This window comes from Pinus tabuliformis, chromosome 3_2 (assembly GCF_031772625.1).
Source record: "Pinus tabuliformis cultivar Carrire ecotype Pingquan chromosome 3_2, CPIR1, whole genome shotgun sequence".
NCBI lineage: Eukaryota > Viridiplantae > Streptophyta > Pinopsida > Pinales > Pinaceae > Pinus > Pinus tabuliformis.
Window position 1 is genome coordinate 775983752 of NC_142302.1, and position 6769 is coordinate 775990520.

At 35.4% G+C, this 6769-nt stretch overlaps 1 pseudogene; it reads left to right on the forward strand.

Moving 5' to 3' along the window:
* Positions 1 to 1825: 1825 nt before the first annotated feature.
* On the forward strand, positions 1826 to 5108 carry LOC149182923 (cation/calcium exchanger 3 pseudogene; annotated as a pseudogene).
* The last annotated feature ends 1661 nt before the right edge of the window (positions 5109 to 6769 follow it).

Consider the following 6769-nt stretch of genomic DNA (forward strand, 5'->3'; position numbering starts at 1 on the left):
TCTTGAACCTCTAGAATGTTATGCTAATGGGGGGCATTAGAACCTATGTTTATGCTAGTTCATCACACTTCTAGAGCCCCCAGAGACAGTAAGTTGAAGGGCCAATTAATAACCGACTCTCAATAGAATGATCACTTAGTGGAGTAGTTGATTGAGTGGTCGTTGGATTGGTTGAGTGGTTGACTAGCGAGACCGTCAAATGAATGGTATAAGGAATCAACTAAATCATCATTTTGACTTGGACAATTGACTGGCAAACAAAAAATGAGCCAATGAGATGGTACAAATTTGCTGGAAACAGTTATGGTGGCCAATGGTTGTTGGTGGATCAAATCCTCCACAATTCAAGGAAATTGGTTAGATTTGATAACTATAAATGAAGGACCCTATGGGTTGAATATGGATGTTTTTGTACGTACCTGGAAATATTCTTTAGAAACACTTTGAATATTATTGTATTGTTCATTATGCACCGTGATGTTTTTGATCATGATGCGTTGTGCTTAAATGTTATAGTGGTGTCTCTAGACACCACCCATCATCTTGGAGCATTATTTTCCCTCTATTTATTTCTTATTAGCCTTTGTTATTTATTCTCTCAATTCCCCTCATTCCCTAACATAATTCCTTCCATGCTTAACATGGAATTGACTTACACTTGACACACACACATACATATATATATTTCAAGTTTTACACACTAAAAGAGATTGACACCTGAAGAGATTTAATATCTATGTGATTTATAGATCCAAGATTAAGATAAATTTATCATGATTATGTAATTGATAAATCCAAAATTAAAACAAATTTACCCTGATATATTATTATAATAATAAACATAATTATAAAAATTTATTTTCCATATTAAAATTAATAATTAATAACAATATTATAAAAATCATCATTAAATTAAAAAATAAAACCACCTTATTTATAAAACCAAAAAACTCACATCTATATAAAATTTAAATATATAAAAAGGGTTAAATCTAAAATATTTCCAAATCTAAATGCTTCTATACACTTTATCATGATTTTTATAAATCTTCCACACAACACTTAGCAAGTACAAACGTCAAATGTACAAATTAAATATACTTATTTACAAGTGATAAAGTTTATTTAATAAAAAAACAGATTCATTATTTTTTATTTTTATATTAATAACTTTGTTATCTTAAAAATAAAATAATAACAAACAAAAATAACAATAAAATAATAATAAAAATAAATAATAATGCACTATTACATATATTTGATAGTTGTATTTTTTCTTTTTAGTATAGATTAATTTAATTATTAATTAAGATATTATATATTATTAACTAATAAATTATATATATATGAATGACAAGTGAAAATGGATAAAGAATAAGTCTAAAGTATGTCTTAAAATTGTTTTTATTTAACTAAGAGTATATCTTTTTTGGAGACAAGAAAATAGGTTAACCATCTAAAATCCAAAGACGTCTAGTAAGAGTAGAAGTCTGCCCCTTAGGAATCACGAACAAGTTATTCCAGCAAATGGTGTAGTTTTTCTTAAATAACCATAATAAATCAATCTGCATTAGTAGATAATAGCTAGAATCATTATCCTTACTACTGGTTTAATAATTAAATTATAATAAACTTTCCCAACTATTAAAAAATAAAAAATAAAAAAATAAATATCTATAAAAATGAGATACGTATACGTGTGTCCACCGTCAATGTGCGAGTGGGGCTCACATTATCTTTCGTTGTGTAATTGTCAAGCGACAATGCGATCACTTTGACTTGAGTGATACATTAATTCCCCAAAGTTTCTATGCTTCTTTACTCGACCGACAACACCTTTGCCACCAGTACCTCTCAAGCACCTGGAAATCGAATGAATGTTTACCATGGTGGGCGCATCCCAGAGGACTCCTATAAGAGAGGAATTCTTAGCATTCTGGTCACTTATTCATGAGCTCAGGTACCAAGCTCCATGGCCACGTGCCTCGAAACTCTGCAATCAGCAAACCAATGGTAAAGGGAACGGGATCGGCCGCATTCGGTGCTTTGAACCGTCAGAATTCTGGTAAAGCTTCGATTTTCTGTTGTTAAATTGGCGGTATGCCTGCAAATCTGGAAAAGAACGGATAAGGCCAGAGCCTTCTTTGGCTTTTCACTGTCCTTAGAAGTCTATTCACCAGCAAACGGAGAATTGGCACACATTTGTACTTTTGCCTGCGGCTTCAAAGTTCAGGTGCATTTTTCGCTTCTTTGAATACTGACAAAGCAGTCTGCCTGTGAAAATTTAGGATAAATTTAAAATGAGGTTTAAAGCACCGAATTTTTAAAAGTCTTTCACGCTTTCGCGTGAAATCGAGGCGCGATGCAAAAATTTGAGGTTTTTTTGTCTAATTTGCGCAAAGATGGATGGAAATTTAGTATATGAGAACCTGAGGGAAGAGAAACTGTGAGGCGCAACGATTAAACTGGAGGAATCTTGGCATTTTGGTTTTTTCGACCATTCTAGTATATGAAAACCTGAAGGAAGAGAAACTGCGAGGCACAACGCGGAAACTGGAGGAATCTTTTCTGTTTTTTTTCTGCAAAGATGGATGCGACTTTTTTTTCTTTTCTTTCGAGCATTTGAATGTGTGAAGACCTGGAGAAAGAAAAACTGAGATGCAACGCGATAACCGGAGGAATCTTGTCTGTTTTCTGTAAAGATTGATGTAAAATTTGCAGTTTTGAGCATCATAATCTGTAGAGATCTGAAGTAAGGGATTGATTCGAGTTTTGGTTCGAAATGAAAACTAAATGCTGAAGTTTAGGAGCTCTGATGTATTTTTCTCTTGTCGCTTTGCTCGACGAGAGCGTTTTGAGGCATCAAACCCCAGGGGAAGTTATCAGTTGAAGCGGTGACAGAGCTGAAGAAAATTTCCCATGATTTTTGGCCGATGGATAACGAGTGATTTCATTTCTCTTGCTCTGTAGCCAACGGCAATGGCAATAAACGGGCTTGGAAACTGGACTAAGAAAGTGCGTTTAATATTTAATCTAGCCTTCGTGATTGTGCTGATTTTCTGTCTGTTAAACGGAACTCGCATTACATCCCCTCTTTTCCTAAGAAGGAAATCTGCAAAAGCCTTGCATCGCTGGAGCTCAAAAGCTTCCCGGGACTCAATATCTAGATCACAAATATCGAATTATTCCAGTTCAGTCTTCACGGGTTTTCATATACTCTCAAGATTTCTGAATGAAAATGCTTCAGAAGCGGGCCATCATCTGCCAAAAAGTCTCCTGGAAGACGGCCGTAGCCTTGCTGCAAGCCGTTCAGAAGTAGAACAAGATAACATCGTGGTGCCGGCGATGGAGGATGAAGACGATGCTCCTTGCAGAGTAGAGAAACGGCACTTGAATCGTGATAACGAGTGTGAATATATCAAATCTCATCATGACCAGTGCACTTCTGGAGGATTTATCGAGTATATAGAGTTCTTCTACTGTGCTTGTCAAGGATGGGCAATTATCAGGTACACAGTGCTGGTTGTGTGGCTTGTGGCATTGTTATATATGCTGGGGAATACAGCGACAGAGTATTTCTGCTATTCTTTGAAGATGATGTGTAGTCTGTTGAAGCTGCATCCCACGGTTGCAGGCGTGACTCTTCTTCCTCTGGGAAATGGAGCACCAGATGTGTTTGCCAGTATTGCGTCCTTCGTTGGCGCAGATGCTGGGCAATTAGGGTTTAATAGTATCTTAGGAGGTGCTGTTTTTGTCACCTGTATTGTGGTTGGATCCATCAGTCTCTTTGTTTCTGGTTCAGCGGTTGCTCTGGATCGTGGCTGCTTTGTCAGAGATGTTGGCTTCTTTCTCGTTACTTTGGCTTCACTCTGTGTTATTTTGATTGTTGGTAAGATCAATCTGTTAGGAGCACTGGCCTTCTTGTCGATATATTTCATATATGTATTCGTTGTTGTGGTGAAGGAGCTTTTGAGGATTCAGGAGGCCCAGAAATTCAATTTACATTCCCGAAGAATCATTTTTGCTTCAGAAAAAGATGGTTCCATTCATAGCCCTCTTTTGGATCCAGTGTCAGGTACAGGCTCGATGAATGATCCAGAGGAGTTGCAGCCTCCCTTGCCACAATGGATGTGGGAATCTAATGCTACCATCTATGCAGATCAGACAATGGAGATGACAGGGGAGGTTCCTAGGCCTATGTGGGATTGGGGCGATGAAAGTGAGGAAGGTAAGGCGAGTCATTCATGGTGTAGAATTTTATTGTTCCTTTTGGAATTGCCATTGCTGTTACCGCGTAGGCTGACCATTCCTGTAGTTGAAGAGACTCGTTGGTCCAGGGGGTTTGCAATTGCAAGTGCTATGTTATCACCAGTTCTCCTGGCTTTCCTGTGGAATTCTCAGGAAATCCAGCCTTTCGGCATTGGCGAAAGTGCATATGTTATTGCAGGGATTTTGGGTTTGATATTAGGAATTCTTGCTTTCTTCACAACGAAGGCAGAGCACCCACCTCGCACATTTCTGCTCCCTTGGGCTGCAGGAGGGTTTATCATGAGCATTGTGTGGTTTTACATAATTGCTAATGAGCTGGTGGCTCTGTTGGTTGCCTTCGGTACAATCCTTGACATATCCCCATCGCTTCTAGCTCTAACAGTGTTGTCTTGGGGGAATTCCATGGGCGATTTGACATCAAATATTGCACTGGCATCGACCAGTCGTGATGGAGTGCAGATTGCCATGTCTGGTTGCTATGCAGGGCCGATGTTCAATACACTCGCTGGATTGGGAATGTCCTTGGTGTTAGGGGCCTGGATGAACCAGCCTTACTTCATGATTCCAGAGGATGCTAGTCTTTTCTACACGTTAGGCTTCCTTGCTGCTGCACTTATCTGGGCACTGGTTGTTTTGCCAAGGAATCATATGCGCCCAACCAAGTTATTGGGAATAGGCCTTTTGATAGTGTATGCATCATTTCTCCTTGTCAGGTTGGGCAAATATTTTGGTTTTCTTTCATTTGCTGGAATGTCATGAATCCAAAATGAAGTATTCCCGACTCTAGATCGATTTTGAATGTCTGTATTGATAATTGTATTTTACTCTGATTATGATTATAGTCTATGTGAAAAAAAATTGTGTCATACATAAGAATATGTAGGTTTCCAAATTCTGGGACTGGTTCTAAACATTAGAAAATGCTGAAATTTATATTTATTCACCATTGAAAAAACTTCTTGTGTCCCAAAATTTTCAAAGCATCTATGTTCTGTATTTCTTAGTATTGTTCCCTGTGAATCATGACACAGTTTTTTCCTTTAGTTGTAAAGGATAAATATAATTCCATGTCAATTTTTTATTTTTATTTATTAATGTTATTCTTCCACTTAAGCAATATGGTCCAACACAAAAAAAAGTTCTCCATTCGTCTCATATTGGCCCACAACTTTGTCTGCATGTCTTTATCTCTTGGTCGTGTTGCACAACGGAATTCCATATTCGCGTGACTTTTTAATAAATTCTGGTAGTGATGGATCAAATTATACAGGAGCCAATGATGGAGACATTGCATCTTCCATCTTCATGGAAGAGTTGCATTCTCAAATTTTCTGTTATTATTATTATTGATGGGGAACATTGACATTGTGTTATATGGCATTTGTGAGGTAAGGTCACCTCTCAACATTCATGGTATAGATAGAATGTTACAGATTTCCATCGTATGCTTGTCTCTCTTATGGAGGGCATGAGTAGGCAATTAGGATGATCAAATGGTGTAATATTTGTCTTAAAGGTGGTTTAAGATTTATGTTACCTTGAGCTCTCTTTAACAATAAAGGTTTTATCACTCATAATTTATATCTATATTTTAGGATATCTTTTTTATCATCATTGTTATTTGTATAATTATGTTTTATATTATGATTTTAATATTAAATATTATTGACCCATATATATATATATATATATCTATATATAGGTATTTTATTATATAATTTTATTTTAATATAATGATTTGTTTTTTATATAATAATTTAATAATATTAATTTATTTAGTTTTTATATGTTAAACACACATGGGAGCAAGAATAATCTGAATGATAAATCATGAGAGTACAATTTTTATTAATAATAGATATACATTTATAGTACATTATGTGACCGTTGGGTTCCACATCCCAAGGTCTCTTGGACTACTTTGTCTATTCGGCTTCCACACTAACCCATTGAGGATTAGGTGTAAGTTTATTCAAAACACTCATTGGATGAGGAATTAAATTCCACATCCAATGACTACCCATTACGCATATTTTTGAGAAGACCCATATTGATAAAATTTGAAGATACATTAAAAAGTGTTGAACACATGTTTTTAGTGTATTTTTTGTTTTTATTAATGTGGGCTTCTCAAAAGTATGCATTCAACACGTTTTTAAATGTATTTTCAATTTTTATAAATGTGGGTTTTCTCAAAAGTATTCATAATGAGTACTAGTTGGATAAAACGAGAATCTACATTTGAAATTTGAGTAAATATATACGGAGATAAGCCAAAAATTAGTTTTCTTTTCCCTCTAAAATTCATAATTTATTTTTTTATTTGTTAGGAGACCACTTTTAAGATGAAATTTCCTCTAACATTTCACTATAGCTATAAGAGTTCTAAAATGTTAGAAGTTCTTCTTGTTGAGTGAAAAACAAATATATATATATATATATATATATATATATATATATATATATATATATTGCATTACAAAATATAATAGATCTCATA